The 17,174-nt window shown below is 45.4% G+C and overlaps 1 protein-coding gene and 1 long non-coding RNA gene across 2 annotated transcripts in view; both read left to right on the top strand.

The window, feature by feature from the left end:
• Positions 1 to 17,174, top strand: part of LOC118268517 (EGFR adapter protein) — a 108,485-nt gene that overhangs the window by 9,746 nt on the left and 81,565 nt on the right. The window lies entirely within an intron of this gene.
• On the top strand, positions 5,282 to 6,365 carry LOC126912717 (uncharacterized). Its single transcript, XR_007707379.1, has 2 exons — positions 5,282 to 5,644; positions 5,694 to 6,365. It is a non-coding gene; the product is annotated as an uncharacterized LOC126912717 (long non-coding RNA).

Raw genomic sequence — 17,174 nt, 5'->3', positions numbered from 1 at the left:
CTATGTTTGAAACAACCCGCTTTTTTAATTTATATTCTTTACAAATTGGTTTTATTGTCCCATAGTTTTGACGTCGTATTGTCGTTACATTGTTCCTACATATATATACATAAATGATCAAATAATGTATCAGAGATATTGTAAAAAACATTTTTTGAAAAGAGTAACGATGGAGTTTCTTGCTCGTTCTTCTCCATTCGAAGCAACACTTTGGAACGAGCGCCTAGCTTCACTGACAGACAGACTGACGGACAATTCAATTTGACGTTTCAAAAGTGCCTAATTTAGGATTAATTGAAATAAATGCTTTGACTTTTTTTTTTTTTTTGGTGTGCACAGACTCGTCCATGATACCAAGCGCATTAGACACTATATGAAGGATGTCTGTGCGTGATGACCGTGACTGGTGTAGAATCAGTTCTCGCGTCTTGTAGTGCTGCAGTGTGAAGGAAGCACAGAGAGAAAACCAGCGCGGGGAGGTGGTTGTCCGCCACGTCATCAGTTGAAGCACTGCGATGACAGAGTCCAGGCGTGCAGGCAGCCGCGTGCTGTGGCTCGTGTAGCGGAGTAGTGTGGGTAGTGTGGGACACGCTCCCAATACAAGCCGCAATATGCGTCGTGCTCGGCGCGAGTAAACACGCCCCGCTGTACTCATATTGTAAAGAGGACGGTTTTATTTGTTTGTGAGGAAAGGTAAACGTTATGCGACAGTGCGGGAGAATTAGTTTTGTACAGTCAGTCCTCCGCAGATAGTGCACTAGGGCCGCCGGTAAACCATTACGGTTTACCCTTTGAGAAACTTGTGTACATCGAAATTCTTCTAAAAGTTATGTACGTTCGTCACATTACAGAACAGAGGAGAACGATACGACGTGTTGCGTTAACGCCAGCGACTCGGATACAGCGTGGCGACGATCACGGTGTCTGTCTGTCTGTCTGTATGCATGTGTAGGTATACTTAGACCAGAGACATCTCGTGAACTTCGGAGTTGTTGTGAAGTTTTGTCTTTGCAGGTTTATGCCATTACTGCCGTATACAAGTTTTGTTCGATGAGAAATAGCTGTCATTTGGTTCCATAAACAAAATATTCGATTTGGTTTAATAGTTCTTATCAAAGCATTTTAATTACTTGATTGATGTAATTTTTACGATACTTCGCATCTTTGTACGTCAAAACCTTAAGTATGTCTGATCAGATTAGCGTGATTCTTTTTTGTCAGATTGGTATCCTCTCATGTTGGTTGTTGCCACCTGGTCAGCATCTGATGATGGGATCCCAAGGAAATCTCAAATTATAAGCACTTATTACATTAATTCAGACTATTTCATAAAGTTATTCATTTCATGTCGATGAGCTGATGATATAAGGTACAACACTCAACGGTTAGGAGTGTGAAGAAATTATTTTCCTTTCATTATTTCCCTTTACTTATTAAACTAAAAAGTAAAAAATAATTATTATTCATTTTCGTCTACCCACGACACCCACTGAAAGTTAAAAAGTTGGTGCCACAAGCCTATAACAAACTATGAATTGTGATACAATTACCTAAATTAATATTTTAGTTAATCACAAATAGTTTAGTTTAGGATTGCGACAAATATTTTATTACACTTATTTGGAGATTTCACAACAAACAAATTACTTAAATGCTACGTCGTGCGGAGAGGACAACTGTAATGAATTAATTCTAGAGCACAATGATCGGAGATATGACGGCGGAGAGTTTCTTTGTTCCGCGATGCAGCGATAGAGAGCCGGTAGCCAGCAGTCGGTCGGTATTTCAATCAGCGTCGTCCCTCGAGCCCCGGCTAAGTATTATTGCCTGATTCTTCCGTGATTAAAGTCCGCTACGCGATATTAAACGGAGCGGGCTGCGCTACTAGTTAATTGAAAACGTATCCGGAGAGCGCCGCGCGCCGCCGCCAGCCACTGCTCACACAACCGAGCAGGACCACTCAGGCCGCTCCGTGAAATACTACCGATCTTTGCTTTCTAGATCTACAAGTAGGACTCTTGTAGTGACAACACAATAACAGGCGTATTGGCTTACGGTCCACACCAGGCGAATGCCATGTCGTGAACTGCGCTAAACAGTGTATGGCTCTCACCGCCTGTTTCCTCACTTTCAGATGATTGTTTATAAGTCTCAAATGTGAAACATTTGAGATGAGAAATATAAAACGCTACTCTACCAACGGCTCATAAGGAACAGTTCGATTTTACATATTATTGTCACAGTCGAGTTAGAAGAAGGAATCAAACTCTTGCCCCCACATCGAACTGTGATTTCACTTCGTTTACACTATTTGTGTGGTCCGTAGTGTGCGTGCGAGTGACACGTCCCACGGCGCCCGCACTGGATCACTGCTGCACAGGCTGCACTGATACAAACTGTTCATAAGTTTCGACCGACCTAAGTGCATTTCGATGTAGATCTACAAATTGTTACTGGTACGCTTTCAGCTTTAATATTCTTGTGAGTTCACTAACAACAGGATTCTGCAATCTGTGGCTAGTTCCAGTATTCGACCACGAGTCCACCGACACTAGGAACTTTGTAAATGTGACTGTACGAGTAACATGGCTCATCAATATTGCATTTGTTGCGTACGGCGTGCGGTCTGTGGTGTACCGTCACGTTAGAGATCGCGTGCGGTTCTGTTGGTCGTCGCCATCGGCACATGAATACAAATGAAAATAGCGTTTATAGTTGCAGTCGCGACGCTTCACTCAATTACGAGCTGTCCGGGTGCCGCGGGTTGTCCGGGGGTGGAAGGTCGGCGACCATTTTTGGATGTTACTTGTTCATGTTTAATTAGCGGCCGCGGCTCGTCACTGTTGACTTTGTCTTTGTTCGTTACTGAAAAGTGGTTTCCTACACCACACGAGTACTTCATTGCTCTGAATACGATTGAGTGAGGTGCTGTATTTTGGTGCCAAGTCATAAAAACATATTCAGGTAAAAATATGTTTTACATTGATAATACTGCAAAAATTTTAAAATACTTGTGTAAAATACTCACGACGAGCTGCACTTATAAATACTAGAAGACCTGAACAAAACTATTTGTTCGGAATTTCATTGCACCTAAGTACCTATGTACATTAAACTGTTTGCTATTACTATTCAGTTATATTTTGTTGTAGCAGAAAAAATACTAATAAATAATTAATTATGAATAAACAAAATTATGTTTTTTAGACATAAAGGTTTCTTTCCTTTCGAGAAGTTAATTATTATAAATAATTTATATGTCGGAGATAAGGTGGTATCTCACTTTCGATATGTTGGTGAAAGGTGAATCCCACTTCTGATGTGTAGGCAACAATAAAACGAGCTGTCACTGCATGCTCGCACTGATGCAGTCTGCTGCTGTACCGCGCCGGCAGCTGCGCTCGGAGCTGTCACTGCATGCTCGCACTGATGCAGTCTGCTGCTGTACCGCGCCGGCAGCTGCGCGCGGAGCTGTCACTGCATGCCCGCACTGATGCAGTCTGCTGCTGTACCGCGCCGGCAGCTGCGCCCGGAGCTGTCACTGCATGCCCGCACTGATGCAGTCTGCTGCTGTACCGCGCCGGCAGCTGCGCTCGGAGCTGTCACTGCATGCTCGCACTGATGCAGTCTGCTGCTGTACCGCGCCGGCAGCTGCGCTCGGAGCTGTCACTGCATGCTCGCACTGATGCAGTCTGCTGCAGTACCGCGCCGGCAGCTGCGCGCGGAGCTGTCACTGCATGCTCGCACTGATGCAGTCTGCTGCTGTACCGCGCCGGCAGCTGCGCTCGGAGCTGTCACTGCATGCTCGCACTGATGCAGTCTGCTGCTGTACCGCGCCGGCAGCTGCGCTCGGAGCTGTCACTGCATGCTCGCACTGATGCAGTCTGCTGCTGTACCGCGCCGGCAGCTGCGCTCGGAGCTGTCACTGCATGCCCGCACTGATGCAGTCTGCTGCAGTACCGCGCCGGCAGCTGCGCTCGGAGCTGTCACTGCATGCTCGCACTGATGCAGTCTGCTGCTGTACCGCGCCGGCAGCTGCGCTCGGAGCTGTCACTGCATGCTCGCACTGATGCAGTCTGCTGCAGTACCGCGCCGGCAGCTGCGCTCGGAGCTGTCACTGCATGCTCGCACTGATGCAGTCTGCTGCACCGCGCCGGCAGCTGCGCCCGGAGCTGTCACTGCATGCTCGCACTGATGCAGTCTGCTGCTGTACCGCGCCGGCAGCTGCGCTCGGAGCTGTCACTGCATGCTCGCACTGATGCAGTCTGCTGTACCGCGCCGGCAGCTGCGCCCGGAGCTGTCACTGCATGCTCGCACTGATGCAGTCTGCTGCTGTACCGCGCCGGCAGCTGCGCCCGGAGCTGTCACTGCATGCTCGCACTGATGCAGTCTGCTGCTGTACCGCGCCGGCAGCTGCGCCCGGAGCTGTCACTGCATGCTCGCACTGATGCAGTCTGCTGCTGTACCGCGCCGGCAGCTGCGCCCGGAGCTGTCACTGCATGCTCGCACTGATGCAGTCTGCTGCTGTACCGCGCCGGCAGCTGCGCTCGGAGCTGTCACTGCATGCTCGCACTGATGCAGTCTGCTGCTGTACCGCGCCGGCAGCTGCGCTCGGAGCTGTCACTGCATGCTCGCACTAACTACAGTACTGCTGCTGCCTGTAGAGCGCCGCGCGGTATGTAGGCGGCGCGCGGCGCGGCCCTGTCGCCCGTCTTATTGCATTTCGCGGATATTTGTGTATATAACATACTTGGCATTCCTTTTTCCGGCGTTTTCGTATTCGCAATCTAATATTGCCAGTATTATTATCTGCGTCCATCGAGGGTGGCCTTGATGTTTGTTTTTCATATAATATGAAGTGGTGTCGGTGGACAGTCGACGTCACACTCGTAAAGCAGACCCTGTCTCTCGTATGTAACTTCAGGTGTAGTTTTTGAGGAACGAATTAATTGAAACAATTCAGTACGGTATATCTATTGCCTCCGACCTGTTACGTAATAGTTGAATGTCCTAATGTCCTCCACCTTTTCCTGTGAATTGGTAGAAATATTCTGTCGAGTCTTGAGAATATAAATAGGATGGGATTACAAAAGTATTCGCATTTGTTTCACAATATTAGCTGTGTAATTGAATCCTACACATGAATTCAATGATTACATCTAAAGATTTTCAGCTAATACTCGATTAAATAGTATTAGTTGACAATGATTTATGTTAAGTTTTGTGCATTATGGCTAAGACTCTTCACACGATGGTAAGATTGTTTTGTTAATTGTTGTACATTGTATAGTACCCTAACCAAATAAGGCCTATGCCCCAATAAAGCCTATTTTGAAAATTTCCCTCTTCCCGATGTCAAATGGTCGCCAAAGTTTGTAGAAGTGTGCATGCACATTACTTAACTAATTTGAGCACAGCAAGCAACCCGTGCCGCGATTATGTTGGAACCTACAGACGAAAACAATCACGACGTGGAGCGCACTTTAGTTTTTATAAAATTCGAGTAGCGTAAACTGTTAGTATTTTTATATTTGTCAGTATACGACGTGCCGTGTTTTGTCTGTATGACAATTATACATTTAGCCATCTCCTCACATTAGTGAAATAGCTATAATATCGGTGTATTTCATATAATCGTTGTTTTGTTTACCTATGTGCCATGCCCTAATAAAGCCTACAAAAAAAACGTGTAGGCCTTATTACGGTATAGTTGTTTTTCAGTAATTTCAAAGAAAACGGATCACCAGCTTCTGTCAAAAAGAAAGCCAATGGATTTTGCAAAAGATGGAAAACGCTGTTAAAATGGTAGAAAGGGGTAAACGGGGTGAATAGATACAGAAAAGGGGTGAATAGATATCGGGAAATTCTTCATAGTATCTATTCACCTTTCGAATTTTATACACCCTGTTTTACCCGGTAGGCTGCTGCAGCCAGATATAACATCCAAAGAAGTACGCATCATCTAAAGAGTGGTTTCCACTACACGAAAGCTAGGTCGGTCGCTAAATTAGCTACAGAACAAGAAGTTATTCTCATTCGTTTGACTGATGCTGGGGTGCCGATGACTTCAAAGATGTTACTTGGGTATTACATGATGAGAAACTCGTTTAGCCTGATGTATAATGACAAAAATTAATTAATAAGATCTCATTACATTTATTATAAGCATTGACAAAGTTTTGTTATAATTAAGAAGTTGAATACTTACTAGTTTTTATTGAGGCCTTATTAAGACATAGGGTTCCCAATAAGGCCAAAGTGACACTTTAGTTATTTGTGTTTATAAAATTGTAAATTTTGTTTCTAAAGCCATTTTGATTCCATTATTACAAAGTTTAATAAATAAATATAAGATTTTGAAATTATCAGCCCATTGTCATTTTAAACCTACGAGCTAGGCGGTAATAAAAATAAGGTAGGCCTTATTTGGTTAGGTTACCTTAGTATAAGAGCGGACACGTATATACTCGCGGTGTCGCACCCACCTGTGTAGTGTATCGTCGCTGCGCGCGGTTATTAATGGCGGCGGCCGCGTCTCGCCCATAAATCACGCGCGACTCGCGACGCTTTACCTACACTTAATCATTTTAAAACTATTTCACGAGGTGACGACTCCGTGCCGCGGGTACCTTCTCTCTGCACAGCGGCTATAATTTTTCTTGTGTCATTTTGGAAGTGCTTAAGATTTTCCGGCAGTAGTAATTACCGCGTGTAATAATTACGGTGACAATGTCTGGAAGTCGTAACACAGTATTCCGACGGCTCGGTGTACACGTACAGGGTGGCGAGCGGCGCGGGCGCGGGCGCGGGCGCGGGCGCGGGTCATTTATCGGTCGGGCGCACACCGGCGCGCCGGATTACCGCCGAGCTCGCATCGGATCCGCGCTCGAACAATACATTCGGCACAATGCCGTATTACTGTTATAGTACGCTCACGACACTGATCCGCTTAAATTGTACTCCATACGAAAAGTAGGCTTTTATCGAGCGTTTTCATATTTTTCGATCAAGTATAGGCTTCGTTATATGCCTACGCTATAAATATAATGGTCCTTGACGCTAGCTATAAGTGGCGCGCGAGGCGAGCACTGCCTGCTGTCCGCTCCATTTATAGCGGGGAATTAATATGATAAGTGGCGTTAACTATCGACATTTCGAGCAACTAAGGTGCTCCAGTCAAGCTCGTATGATGATTAATTAATGTATAGGCAGATAAATAAGGTGCTGGTTAATAATATTTCTAAAATCGTTTAGGTAATACATACTTGTTAATACCACTAGGGGTGTGGACAGGGTATGAAAGAAAACACCCATTTGCTTAATATATTAGTTGAATAAAGAAAAGGTAGTACTTACTACCTACATGTATTAAAATAATCAAACTAGCAATATATTTTATATATCAAACCCAGAACAACAATTTGTGGATGTGTTGTTTCGAGTAGAAATTGAACCCAGCCTCATTCGTACATTACCCTGTCCACGTGTCCAGCAGTCAGCTGTTGCTCGACAAACAACGAAACAACACGAGCGAGCGAGCGGACGCACACAGCTCACTTGTTATCTCTGTAAAATGTTTTCCCAACAAAATGGCTGTATCTTATGTTTTCTTTCGATATAAGTACTGTTCTTGGCTGGGAAATATTGAAGCTCGTGACACAAAATGTTTACAAATACTCGAGCCCCTGTAAGGACGTATAAGCCGCCTTTATTATCGGAGAGGAGGCAACGCGCGCCACATGACACGCGCGCACAGAGGGCCCACTCCACACTCCACACTCCACACTCCACACTCCACACTCCACACTCCACACTCCACACTCCACACTCCACACTCCACACTCCACACTCCACACTCCACACTCCACAGTCCACACGTCGCGCACTCCTAGTGTTGCTCTGTCCGCTATATCGGTTTGAGACGAGCGAATGCTTTAATGACCATTTCGATGCGGTAGCATTTGTTGCACGGAGTCGTAGCGAGCTGTCATTAATGTCACAACTCGGAAGCTCCACACAAACCTCACCAGGTTTCATGCATTCACCAGCAAAGACTGGGCGAAGGAACTAATACTGATAGCATATTTGTAGTCACTTAGGTACTAAACATTTCGCTTTGCAAGTATTGTGAACTTAATAGTACTGTGTACCGCGACAGTATACAATATGCTAGTGTACTCACATTGTCGTCCTGTAGTTAGCTAGAATACATATACAGTTTGTCCCTTTCTTGATGAGATCTGCGGGTCGGTGACAAAAAGGCAAGTTTTTGTCGAAGACATTAGAGCGCGCCATCAACACCGCAGCAGCTGCGCTCGATAACTTGACCATTGTCTGAAAACAAGAAAGATACGATGACGTCGCTCGTTTGGGGACACATATTGGCCAGAACCACACGCCACGCCTGCGTCACTAGTGAATAGTGGATTTAAAATATTAGTTTTTTGTTTCGGTATTGAAGTTGGGCAGTAAAATGTTGCTGCAGTTGTCATACTTCCACTTTTGAGATAAGATGAGGGAGAGGGGACAGTCGTTCAATTTGTGCTGAATCCACTGCAGCATCGACGTAGTTAGCGATAGTGTTTCGTATACAGGGTCACTTCTGTTCGATATAATTTGTGAGCCTAACACCGGTAATAAATCTCGCGTGAGCTTGTCCACCGCAGGGCCGCTGTGCCTGCAGAATGATGTGAGTGCGGAGTACAGGAAGAAGTGTCCGCGTGCTGCAGCGAGTTGTGCCGAGTGATCCTTCTCCGGCGCGAGGCGGGCGCGGGCGCGAACACAGGCACGGTGACTTATCGCCGCCTCGAGATATTTATGGCGCGTCCTCTCGCAGTTCGTTCCACTTAGCGCGCCCTCCCGGCCCACTTCATAGTTTCACAGACAGCACTAACCTTGTTGTGACCGTTCATTGCTTTACCTGCAGCACCGCTGTCTCTTTCTGTATTCCTTACAAGTACTTACCTACATATCGCGCCTCGTGCACCGCCTGGTGACTATGTATCTCGTGATACATGCAGGTGGCAGACTACCAGAAAGCACTAATTCTGTATGCAGTATGGTAAACAAACGTTATTGACTTTAATGAACACTAGAATTCCGGCGGACGAAGTGTGTAGTAGAGGTGGGAGATACCGCGGCGGCAGTGAGTGGGGCGCGCGATGTAAATGAGTGGCGGGGCCCGGGCCCCCGGGTCCCTGGGCCCCGCGGCTCATTTGTAAGCGTTTAAATAGTCCGCTCGTAGTAAGACGTTAAGTCGCGCCCGTGGACTGCGGCCATTATTAAAACTTACCGATTTGTTACTGAGAGCGTCGCTCACCGCTCTAGTACTGCCACATACTATTTCTTTGGTTTTTTAACATTATTAAATTTTTACGAAGTTAATAATAGCATGTATATACCTTCATACGTGCATACTCGTATATTGTGTGTGAGTGGTCAGAACATCTCTCAGAGCTTTAGCCACTGCGAGTGTCGCCGGGCGAGGTGAGTAGTGTGTGCGGCGCGGTGCGGCGGACGCGCGCCGTACGTCACGCGTCCCGCGGAGTGAGCCGCACTAAGTGGCGCGCCACTCAATATGTCACCCTCGCACACACCCTGCATACCGAGCGGCGCGGCCGGGGAGCTTAGTACCGGCTCTCTGTACGCTGAGGCATCGGCAACTAATACAGTACTATAGTTGACACTATTACCTCTTTCATTGACAACACAATGGCTAGACATTGTATTTCTTTATAAACGAAATACAATGTCTAGCCATTGTTGCCATTGAGAATGGTACGCGTAGACATATTGTGCCGACACCAAGACAAGCCACGATGGAGATGAAACAATAAGCAGTTGCGCCGTTAGTTTAGTTCAATATCACGACTGCTGGACGCAAAGTTCGAATCCAGTGCTAGACAAAAAGCCTACATGAATGGACAAAGTGTGCCAATCCTGTGTGACATAGTATTGTCTAACAACGCAGTGCTGACGTCGTCGACCTGTGACCTGCACGCCGCCAGTACGCCGCCGTAAACATCTAAAACAATGGTTTCATCTTTTCGGCGCCAATTTCCGCCGCACGAGGGCAATGGAGGAAATATTCGCGCGAGGAAATTACTTGCATCCTCGAGATAATATAGAGATAATATCCTCCCCGCTGCACAAACATAGCACGCCTTATAATAGAAAGTATTCTGTGAGCCCCGCGAGTTCGCCCATACATATGAAATGGTTACGCGTTGGTACAAAATATAGTTATTGTACCGATTGTGCGAAACTATGGCGAAGTAAACCTTTGTGGACCGCTCCCGATTTGGTGTTCTGTTAACTACTTCAACTGTAAAAAGTACTCAAATAATAATGAATTGTACTCACTCCATGTAAATATGATTGCAGTCGCGGTTACAACGAGTCACGTTGTTTTCTGAGCAAATAACGTTCTGCACAGACATCGTTCTATAAATGGTTTTGACGCACACATAGACATACACACACATACAATGCTTGATATAGTATTATTGTGCAGCTCACAGGCTGCTATCAAGAATTCTCATTTAACTTGGGAGTTTTAAAAAGTCCCGCTCGGTCCGGCGGCGGCGGCGGCCGGCCACAAAGAACCCTCGCTCACGCTCTGCTGCAATTAAGGTCACTCAACGCATTTTTTACCTCTTTGTTCAGTTCAGCGTCGACTTCTAGTATTACAACTTGAACAAGTGACGATTAACCGATGTAATCAACTACCCGGCCCTGGCATGGCGTGCAGTGGACGCTACACGTGTGACGCGGCTACACGGGGGAGTGCATCGCTCACCGGACAGTGTTTGCTACATAGAATAACACGACGACCAAACATTGCACGCCGACTGACAGCATGTATCTGCCAACACAGTGAGGGTGTGAGCAGCACACGGCACGTGTACGTGTAGGTGGATGATGCCGCGTGCTGGCTGCGATCGTTACACTTTGTTCTTTGTTCGTCCGTCCGCAGAACTTTTGTCGCGCGTTCCGCGGGAGCGCACCAGTAGGCACTGCACTGCATCACCCATGTACAAAGACGCAGGAAACCATTTATCCTGTTAATACATACGACAATAATAATCTTGAATTAAATGAATTAAGTCTTTGCCCTGTAGAAGCCGAGCGATGACTGTATTTCGACAATATTTGTATTTGTGCTGTGTCTGAGATCAATTACGTACTTCCCTAGTAAGTACTATGTTTATTTAATTATCATTTACCTGCAAATTCTCTAGGATTATTATCTTAACAAATGCTACAGAACTATTGTTCCAATAGGAATGGATCCTGTAGGCATTCCCGCGTATCCTCACAATGCTGGCCCTACATTCCGCGAGCCCCCACATGGCCCACAATGCGCACTGACACGCCAAACGTTAGCCTTCAGTGCTCTGTGAATGCTTGGCGTTTGCCAGTTTTCCAATAACTAAACAGTTTAATATAGTAGGGATCAATAATGTAGTATTCCAACATTAATGGCTGAAGTATTGAACCTCTTACTTTGATTACTAGAACTAACTGTAATAGTCATTATTTATATTTTGTGCCGAGAATGAGTGTTTCTGTTTTTATTTTTTTAGCATTTTAAAATAGGATGTGTAATTAATTTAATTTAATTAACCAATAAGGATTAGTTTGACTAACAGGACACATGTAGAGACCCCTCTCGCACGTATACTGCAATAATGTAAAAGTTTCCCTTTTAAAGTAACAATGTTGAGCATAATGGCTTGAGTAAATATACCTCGTGTTGTTTCGAAAACGAAACGTACCAATATCCAGTGCACGTGCACAGATCTATCAACTGGTACACCACTAATGTATCGTTGAGCAGCTTGCTACGCGCGTGTACTGCACAAACTGTCCCGGAGCCTCCGATGTGAGACGGTGGTCAGTGCCAGGGTCGCGGCGGCTCGAGCACTGAATGATAAAGTGGATCCTCGTGGAGTAAACACGGCGTCGTTATTCCGCGGGCGTGCCGCGGCGGACATGTTGCAATAATATCGCAGACATACTGGGGACTTAATATAAATGATAAAGTCAGGAAGCGAGCCTCATTTTCTTCCGGTACTTTAATTTTCCAGTCGATGTGGTACAGACCTCTCCCTCCGCCCTCCGCCCTCCGGCCGCGGACTGAGGGTCACCTGTGACGGTGTCCTTATTATGCGTCTACGGAGAATGTCACTTGGTTACGTTTTTGAAGGGTACCGGTATGTCGGCGGAATGTAATTAGTGCCGGGGAGTAACACCAACTCGCGTCCATTGTAGCAGGCACACTGCTCGCGCCTCCAACAGCCGCCGTCACTGGGCGTCGCCTGCTCGCGGCGAGCTGTCTCTACAATAACCGCGCCAACGTGGATGTTACACGAACTTGTCAAACCGGCCCAATAATTAGTTGACTTTACTACAGCTACGCTACTTGGAGCACATTCTTCGTTTACACAGATTTTAGTCGATACTTACGTACATGTATAATCAGTACCTATATGTAACAAGTTTTTCGTCGTAAGAAGTTTTTAATTATGTAATTACAAACTAAATATAAATATATATAGTTATTATTGTGTGAATGTTCAATTACGGTTAAGAATTAATAATATTTTGTTGGTTCTGTTGCGTTGTCGTGCGCGCTTCCTAATATCGAGGAGTGCTCGCCTCCCTTGGAGGAGGTGACACACACAGGCACGGTGGCACGTCGGACACTCGCGTGCCCCGGTCACATCTGTAGCATTTGTCTACGACGGGCGGCGGGCGCTACACTACTGCTACGTCGCTACGGTGCTACATTGCTACGGTGCTACGACCCGCTACGAGATCGCTCGAGCGAATAACTGGGTGCTACGAACCGTAGTCCGCTTCCAACTCCATAATATAAAAGTACGAGTTTCTTCTTTATATTTATTATTTTTATCGCGGAATCTGTTGTTCCACGCCCGAAAGATTAACTTGAAACGAGTTTGCGTTATGACGAGAAAGCTCCAAAGAGCAGTTTGTTAAAATATTTTGGAATAATTAAATAATGTTCTCAAACTTTTTCAAGCATTCTCATGAAATATAATGTAATAAATAAACCTTCAGGTCTTAGTGAGTGTTCATAGTGAAACTTTAGTAAGATTTGTGTTCTAAGTATATTAGTGAATATATTAGCATGATGCAGGTCGTAATTTACAATTTAATTCCCATCAAGTTCGTATGAAAGTATAAACATAAAGCGGGAGCGTGAAGTTTTAATTAAACAAGTTACACTTAGTATTTAGAATTGCAAAACACGCTGCACGTTACATTACCGCGGCCGCGCCGTCTTTGCCACGCAGATGCCCCGCAGTCGAGCCGCAGTCGCCCCGCCACCGCCCCGCAGCTCACTGGCGGCGACTACTACATTTCTTTGTATTTGCATTTATTTGCTCGCGTTTGAAACAGGAATATAATTTATGTTCGCTGGAGTTTGTCGGCCACTGTTGTACGGACACAACGACTGCGACCGCGCGAGACATGCCACTACAACCACACTACTGACGATGGCACAAGGAACTAAGATTGTGTTCGGAGACAAATACCACAGCTCGGCGAGGTTCTTTATTAGATACACTTATAATTACAACATTATGATTTCAAAGAAAGTTGAGACAGTCGCAGCGACACTGACCCTGCAGGTGGGCTCCCGCCGCGGACATTGTAACACGCGTCGACGCCAGCTCGCTAACCTTGCTGTGAGTACACAGCGAAGTACCAAGGTAGCTACAAGTCAATTACCTATATAAGGTTGTATATTAAACAGAGACCCTTCATCGATCATGACCGACATCATCATTAGTCTCCATCAGCGCCCGCCATAGTGGCCGGCGAGACGAAGCATCCGCCGCGCGGCGCTCGCACCGGGACGTTACGACTGTCGGCGGTCGGCGGGCGCGGTGTACGGGCTCGTCGACCTCACAACAATTACTTTTTACAGTGATTTATAATTTTCCACAAGGAATTGGACGGTTTTTAAGCGGCTTACTCTCGGCTGTGGGGCGGTGTAGTGCGAGACTACTCCGCGAGAGACTCGATAAGTAGGCGGGAGGTGCGCAATCGGCGTCGGTTTTAATTTCCCCCGGGAACTGAACCTTAACGACCGATACTCGAGCCACTGAACGCCCGCGACATTGTTTCTAATGTGTTTCTTTCAATAATGTCTATGAGACGCCGCACACACACACACACACACACGGTATTCTGTTCGTTACACAGAATTAAATATCACTTTCTCTCGGAATGAGAGTTATTCCGTGGAGTCGCGACGTCACATAAATTGTCGCTGACAGAGTTCTGTTCAAACACACAAGTACAAGTAGGTGTCACGGAGCACGCGGCGGAGATTTATACAAACATTATATCGCCGTGTAATTGCTAAGCCGTCATTGTAATCACACTAGAACGAGCCGCCGCGGCTCCGTCGGCCGCTGAATGCGTATTTTTCCCATCGTGGCTTTGGAGACGGGAGTGTTGTTTTATCGAGACACCGGGACACCCGCATTTTGTAACGTGTACGAGTAATTGTTACAGTAACAATAATGTAATGACAGTGGACGTTGCACTGCTCGCACTACCCACGCCACGCGGCGGCTGGCGGCGCGGCGCCACGCTGCTACACGCTACATGTTACACGCCTGTTTACTAACTAACTGTTGATAAGCTACGATTTTGGTTAAAGCCAAGAAACATTATCATTACTAACCCAAGACAACGTTTCATTTCGCTATTTCACCGCGAACTTACTCGCGCACGATATAAATAATCACGCTAAATAAATAAGGTGCGTTATTTACCGTCTCTTATGTTTCAATGTACCGGACTAAAGCAATGTCGGCCGGTTTGGGAGACGGCGCGCGGACTCATCATAAAATAAAATAAGGCATAGAGCATTCCGTAAATATGAGAATACCAACATTCTCAAGTAAACGCCGTGAAGGTATCTTTCTTTATCTAAAACGAAATCTGAAGATTGACCAACCAAAAACTATTTTGTTCTTTATAAAATTCCTTGTAATGATTAAAGAAACCACGTGTAGGACCTCCTCTGTCTGAACCTTCCGAAGTTAGTCAACCGTGAGGGGTTTCGTATGCAAAGCCTTCATGGGCTCAAGTTAAAATAAAATAATTTCTTTTCATCATAAATTAGTATACATATAAAATACTAGCTTTTGCCTGCGACTCCGGTTGCGTGGAATAATGACTTCAGATAGAAGCTACAATTTTTGAAAAATTAAGGTTAACAGCTCCTCTCCCATTGGTGATAATATTATATAAGTTGACCTCACATATTAGTAATATTCTTGTAATTTGAAGTAAATCCATGCAGTATTTTTTGAGTTTACCCTGAACGTAATAAACACAGACCAATAGACAAAAAAACTAAAAAATATATTTCTGGTTTCGATCAATCGATAGATTGTAGGTAGATCACGACCCAAGTTTTTGTAAATATTCATGATACAGTTTGGCTTTCCTACGATTTTATTATAATTATGTCGACGGCGAAGCACCAATGTAAGTACCAATAACTGACATTGTTTTGTAATTATTCGAAATAGTAACTAATGTATGAACATCCAAGGAATGAAACGTTTTGTAATTTGTGTAAAATTGGGACTTTTGTCAGATAGGAGGTAATTGGTTCTTCGCCGTCGGTGTACGAATATAATTAGCGTCAAACACGAACATTGTTCAAGGTAATTATTTACATGGAAGGGAGTTCTAGAAACACGCAGATTTTAGGGTCATTGTTCATCTTAACAGCACTTAACTGTCCACTGCTGGACTCTAAGCCGCTTTTAGAAACGAGGGGATTTCTGCGTTGTTGAAGTCGGTTGCAGAGCGCAATTTAAATGGTTCATGTTTATCAGAGGACGTTGCTTCATGGTCTGTAGTACCTGAGCCAACTGAGGTACTACTGTTGTGGCGTGCCGTCCCCACACAGTCGTTGTATTCGAATCCAAATGTAAAATATCAGTCGTGGCTCGCGATGGAAAGGCTGGAATCTCCATGTGTCGCGGTGTGACGCCTGGCAGCGCTCATCCCGACGTGCGACGCGCATTCTCCGCACATTCTGTTCTGTGTGCTGTCTGTGCAAATCCGCGACAGGCGCGACGTGTGCGACTGCGACAGGCGCGACACCCGCCTGCTGCCCCCGCCCGCGCCCCGCGCCGCCCCTGTCTCGCCTGCGTTGTCGACTTTAAGCTGCTTTGCACTACCCATTTTCCGCATTACAATTTTTATTTACATACACGTCTTAGGTTTTACATTCGAAATTTTCTCTGCAAATCTCGCTCGAGATATACGCAGTCGTAATATTATACCTACTCGGAGATAAGACGTGTAGTACGCTGCGTACGTGTGAACATCAAATTATGAACGAATCCTTGTTAAGTATGTAATCTAGAACTAAAGTTGCTATTTGTATACAAGCGGCACCAGTTGTCACACAAATAAAATTATTCGTCGCGTCAGGTCCGACGAGTACACTACGAGTGTCCCGTGCTGTGCTGTGCTGTTTATTCTATTAAGTAACACATAGACCTGATATGACTTTCTAGAAAATTAATCAACAAAACGGCGTTCTCTAGTAATTTCTCCCGAGTGAGTGAAGTTTTCATATAAATTTCTCAAGTTTCGCGACTCAATAAATTATGCTGCGATATTGTCACGCGGAATAGATGATTATATTATTAAAATGTCTCTGACAGAACTTCAGCTGGCAACTGTCAACAAAGTAGAGGTTGTTGTTGACGTGTTTGTTGCAGGCGCGACGCGCGCGCTGTTGCTAGTCAAACCGCGTCGGTGTTGCTTCTGTCGCACCATATATAGTTTGAATTATTATTTAACTGCTTGCCACCAGTGGCACTCGCTATATTTCTTAAAATCGTTACCCCACACCAAGATGTTCTCAAGTTGTGAGTCCGTTTACAAACAAACAATTTCACATACACGACACACCCAGATCCAGAGCAACAATTTGTAGATCACAAAAATAATTGTTCTATACGAGATCTGTCCCACAACAGTTGATTGCCCAGTCACTGCGCTCGTATGGAAAATAATGTTGGAAATCAGTCATTTCAGAAAATGTAGTGAAAAGAACTCGCGGTGACCGGGGTGTTTCTTATATACGAGAGTGCGGATTCGAAATT

This window comes from Spodoptera frugiperda, chromosome 29 (genome assembly GCF_023101765.2).
Source record: "Spodoptera frugiperda isolate SF20-4 chromosome 29, AGI-APGP_CSIRO_Sfru_2.0, whole genome shotgun sequence".
Taxonomy (NCBI): Eukaryota; Metazoa; Arthropoda; class Insecta; order Lepidoptera; family Noctuidae; genus Spodoptera; species Spodoptera frugiperda.
The sequence above is the reverse complement of the archived record's forward strand: the minus strand, read 5'-3'. Positions and strand labels throughout refer to the sequence as shown.